The sequence below is a fragment of the Argentina silus genome, assembly GCF_951799395.1.
Source record: "Argentina silus genome assembly, chromosome: Y".
NCBI classification, from domain to species: Eukaryota; Metazoa; Chordata; class Actinopteri; order Argentiniformes; family Argentinidae; genus Argentina; species Argentina silus.
The window spans coordinates 44672010-44678009 of NC_139654.1; positions in this window are offsets into that span (position 1 = coordinate 44672010).

Here is a 6000-nt window from a genome sequence, read left to right on the forward strand (position 1 = left end):
TACGCCAGGCCTTCACAGTGAGTCAACCACCCTTTCTCTGTGCTTTCTCTCTTCTGTCTTCTGTCAGATGGTGTCTCACTATTTTTTTCCCCCTTTACCAGACCCTGCGCAGTTCCACCCAGAGCAAGAACCAGCTGTACGTGGCTGGGAAGGTCCTGCTGGGAGCACTGGTTCAGGCCAATCACAAGGTAAGACATTGGCTTCCTCCAACAGAGTGAATTATCAAGAGAAAATGTAACAACCGTTTACTGACATTGTCTCTCTTGTTCTGTATAGGACGAGGCACAGTTCATCCGTGCCTATGATGACCTTGTTGGGTACCTGAGTGATCCCTCCAAACAGGGTGACATTGAGATGGAGCTGGCAGAACATCAGGTTAGTTCATTCACTTCAGTAGTCTCACATTGATTACCTGTGCCTGTATTGGGTCCTTCTTTTTAATATCATTGCTATTTTGTTGTAAATGTTTTTGTCTTTTGTTAGATTAGCCATGTCAACCTCATAGACATCCTCTATGAGCTGGTTCTGTTTGGGGTGATGGTGGGGAGGCCCCTGGTGGTGGTGAGTACTGTTCTTATACTGAAGACTGTTACAGGGTGACTTTGTTGACAAGTTCATATGACTCTCTGCTCTCTCCTCCTATGTTTGCTGTTAGCAACCTGGTGGTTTTGTGGAGCGTCTGTACTCTCTCCTACACTCCTGCCTGCCTGCCAGCAACATGAAACCAGAGGCTGAGAGATGCCTGCTGCACCTGAAGGTACAGACAAGTTCTGATGTTGTTACTGTTCCTTCTCTCTAGTATTTAGCATCCAATCTATTGTTCAGTTTAAATGAGTACTGTGAACTAGCAGTAACTCAGAGCCTTACCTCAGGGCGGGCTGATGATGCTTCTGGACGACATGTTTGGTCAGGAGGTTCCCTGGTACTTCAACACGGAGTCTCTGGTCGTTGGAGTCTCGAGCCTCCTGGAGCACCACCTTCAGCTTCTCATGGCGTCCTTCTGAGGGGGCACGCACACACACACACACACACACACACACGCTATTAAGTAATCGGAATAAGTCATTTTAAATGATTGGAAGTAATTTTATTCTTACCACTAAAGTTGCACTCCCCCTCCCCCTCTCTTTCTCTTTTTTTCTGTCTTTCTTTTTTTAGGAATTCCACAGGGTCAAACTCCATCAGTAACCGCAAAGGATACTTCAGTGAAATCCAATAAGTATTCTAGTTAAAGTTTAAATAATAACCTCACATGCCTTCTTGTTATGTCCCCCCCTCTCTCCCTTTCCCCTCTCTCCCTTTCCCCTCTCTCTCTCTGATATGCAGGGCCACCGGAGTCTCATTGTCTTTACTTACAGACACTTATTACATATATTTGCAAATAAATGAGTGATGGAGTATCTCAAATTGATTTAATGTCTCTGTGTTTTCTTTTCTTTTGGTGACACTTAACACTAAGGTTTCCTTTTATAATGGGTTTATAATTCAGTTTGCACATTATAAGCATGTGTTGCATTTATAGCATTAGTAACAGTGCAGCCACATATTTTCAAATTATTTGAATTGTCACTATCTATGAATGAATCATTAAAGAGAAGCTACGGGATATGGCAATAACTATTTCTGTATTATTTAACCTCTTATTTTGTGTCTGAATTATCAATGCATAGTTTGTACAAATATAATCAATTGAATCACTGTTTTATCTCATTCAGCCACAGACTCCCTAGTTTATCATCGCCAACTTTAGAAGCAGCATTACTGTTAAGTGTGTCGATGTCATTGGTCTACGTGGAATCCACACACATACGCACCACACTGAGGGCATGTAACAGGGACCCGTTTCCAACTCATTAGCGCTACGTTGAGAACTGTAGGCTGAGATTATAGAAATTATCTCGTAGAATCACTTTAATAGTCAAGAAACTACTCAGAAATCATACCACAATTAAACTTGAAAAAGTTCCAGAAGAAACATTGTTTCTCTTTAACAGAGCAATATCCAAGACTGCGTAAAGAGGGAGAAAAATATCTTTCTTAAAGATCAGATTTTAGTAAATAGATATTATTGCACAAAATTGGGCTATAAGAATCTCAAAGACAGAATCAAACATTTCACTCTCTATAGTAGTGATTTTGGTGTCTAGTGTCAGAGGAACATATTTCATCCCCACATTAAGTAAACACAAATAAACTAATTCATATGTAATGTCCTCCAACTTTCCATCAAGAATAAAGACACACTGTGTACTGTGTACCAGTATAGTAACACTACTACTAGAATATATAGACTTGCAATGGAATTTGGCCTTGGAGGGCTACAGGTCCTAGGCCCCCCATTCCCCAGCATCTGATTTCATGTCTCTGCATTGTGTACTGGTTATGGCATGGTACCACTAGGTGAAAGGTCGAGAGGCACATAGAATATTGTACAATTCCAACAGTCCCCTCTTTGATTATTTTAAACAAAGTATAATAATCAAGAATTACCAAAATGAATAATAAAAACATGAAAAAATATAAAAGTAACAACAGGAAATATAAAAGAACCACTTTCCTCATCTTACTAGTGAGTGAGATCTGCTTGTCCTATTTCACACATACAATACGTTGAGTTGACACCATGAGCATGCATGATGTACAGGACTGAGTGAGCGCTGCAAAACATGTTTGTCTACTGATGCTGTATCTTGAACCGTCATCTGCGTTTAACTCACTCACCGCCAAAGAATTCCGGTACACTCACCACCTGGAGTGCCAAGTGTTTTATGTGGTATAGGGAAGCCAATAGGGAAAGCCCTTATTAATACATTGGAAACACAAAGTTGTAATAATGCCAATACATTAGTGACATATTTTTGAAAAGTGTTGAAAATACATGTCATGCATCATTATTACAAAATTAGTGCTACTGACAATTGTCGTTGCTAGGATTGCGTCTTTCTTGTGCCATTTCCCCAGCAACGTGTGTGTAAGACTAGAGTGGTAGGTTAGAACAGAGCCAAATGAGGTGTAATTAAGCCATTACAACAACAACAATCAAATGACCACACACACCTGACATCACTGTCCTGCCCTCCCATCAGGCAGAATATCTAGCATGTGTGTGTGAGTGTTGTACATAGTCAGAAGGTAGTCCTAGATGATGTACCAGGAAGAACGAAACCCAGATAACAATTCCCAAACCTATCACTAGGTAACATAGAGTAGGCCATTAGAACACAAATCCAATAAGTGTTGTTCAATATGCTTAAGCTGGGTAGTTGAGACCTAGTGACTTTGGAGTCTGCTATTGATGTCTGTCAACATGAAATCTGTCAAGAAATCTGCCTTATTTCACTCTATGGGAAATCCCATAGGAATGACTTTCGTCCAGTGGAGAGATAGAAATAGAAATTTAGTAAAGTGTCTTATTGGTCAATAATGGTCTGTAATGAGAGTTGGTGTCATTACAGATTCACACAAAACAAACTCAAGCAGTAGTCAGTCACCATTTCAAGTTATATTTAATAGTCTAAGACAGTTCAGATTAAAATACATGTTCATCTGGGTTTAAAGGTGAGAGCATAAAACCTCTTCTGATAGAGAGGGACTTCAGAAATGTAATTGGATATAGGGCCATCGCAGATTTTGTCCACAGCCACTCCCATGGCAGTCATAAAAAAACAATTCAAAAAAACATTGCTAATGCTTATATGTGAAACACCAAATTTCCTGATTCATGGCTCATTCTGAGAATTGGAATCATATACCAGCTATATACTAACTATGTATAACTTTGGTTTGTGGTCTCACTGAGGTCCAGCTCTCCACCCAGGGCACTGCAGAGGGACACAGCACGCCTCACCGCCCCCCTCTCACCTCTCACAGGGACCAGGTACAGGAGCTGCAGGAGGAGGGCTTTGCTGGAGCTGAGGGGAGACAGAGGAGGGAGCATACATTGTACAATGAGAAATCCTCCTCATCAGAGATCAGTGTGTCTGTCCTTACGCCAGACGGACTGTGTCTAAGTGGAATAGCTGGTCTCGTCTGGCCTCCTCCACCTCACAATCTTAGTTAAAGCTAAAGCTAACAATGCTACCACCGTTGCTACTGACGGACTAACAGTCATGCCATTACACAGATGCATTTGTTTACTATGTGTCTACTGTAAAATGTAATTAAACGTGACATACCTACCACCGAGGCATTTCTCAGTACCTTTCGTTGCTAATGCTCATGGCTTAGTTATGCTAGCTCTCAGAAAACCAGCGGGTTCTCCTCAATGTAAACATCAACAGAAGTGTGTTGCTGTGTAGCGCTGGATCAACCATTCCATAGAATGCTGCTCATGTTCTATTTCTAGAGGTCACATGGTAACGCATTTTTGAAAAGTCTTTATGATGCATGTCATCTATGATTATTATGAATTATTTTCAAAACTGTGTGTTGCTATGCAACCTTTCAATATAGAACATTAGCAACATTCTATGGAATGTTCAATCCGCTCCAGATAACAACAAACTTGAGTTGATGTTTACATCGACACAAACCAGCTGATTTTCGGAGCAAAACGGGCTGAAAAATGCCTCAGTGTTTTTCAGGTTTTGACTGCGGCCTGCCGTTTTTACTTCCGTGTTTTCTTTTTTGCTGGGTCCGCGATCGTGAAGAGGGAAGCGACGGCAGCGACTTCGGAGAGGGTATGTGACGATAGTTGGACCATATCTGAACGATAGTTAGACAACCACTCGATACGTGTTGCTAAAACAACACGGCACAAGTCGAACATGCATGTTGGTGACGAGCAAGCGAGCTAGTTCAAGCTAAGGCTAACAATGCTACCACCGTTGCTACTGACGGACTAACAGTCATGCCATTACACAGATGCATTTGTTTACCACGTGTCTACTGTAAAATGTAATTAAACGTGACATACCTGCTTCGAAGTCGCTGTACTCTCAAAAAGAAAACAGGAACAACAACCTGTCGTAGAAATGGCAGTCCGCTATCCATGCACTCCCGCAGCCAAACCTGCGTTTCTCAGTACCTTTCGTTGCTAATGCTAGTGGCGTAGTAATGCTAGCGCTCAGAAGACTAGCTGGGTCTCGTCAATGTCAACATCATCAGAGGTGTGTTGCTGCGTAGCGCTGGATCAAACATAGAAGGCTGCTCATGTTCTATTTCTAGAGGTCACATGGTAACGCATTTTTGAAAAGTGTTGATGATACATGTCATGCATCATTATTACTCATTATTTTCAAAACGGTGTGTTGCTATGCAACCTTTCAATATAGAACATTAGCAACATTCTATGGAATGTTCAGTCCGCTCCAGATAACAACAGACTTCAGTTGATGTTCACATCGACACAAACCTGCTGATTTTCTGAGCAAAACGGACTGAAAAATGCCTCGGTGATATTCAGGATTGGCTGCGCGAGTGCGTGGACTGCGGTCTGCCGTCTCTACGACGGGTTGTTCGTGTTTTCTTTTTTGCAAGGTTCGCGATCGTGAAGAGGAAAGCGACAGCGACTTTGAAGAGGGTATGTGACATTTAATTACATTTTACAGGAGACACATATCTCACAAATTGTGTGTGCAATGATTATTTTGCCAGTTAGAAGCAATGATAGCATTGTTAGCTGCTAGGTGGCTAAGTAACCCGTTGACAGTGTCTAAGGGCGTTGCTAAGAGTTACCTTTAGCTTGAACTAGCTAGCTTGCTAGCCACCTCCATGCATTTTAGCTAAAGAGATGTGTGTATGTGTGTGTGTTGTGAGTAGCAGACAGACATCTCTGTGGTGAATACCGTCCTGCGTATGGGACCGGATGGGCAGCTGTCCTCCACTGCGTGGTCGGGGGCTGACTCTTTCTCCACACCCGCTCAGCAGCAGTACACTGATCCTGAGCCACAGGGTCAGAACTGCTATGAGGTCAAACTTAACACTTAAGCCTTTACCATATTATCAAGCCTTTACCATATTATCACTTAGTAACTCCACCGGTTTACATGCGTCATTCTC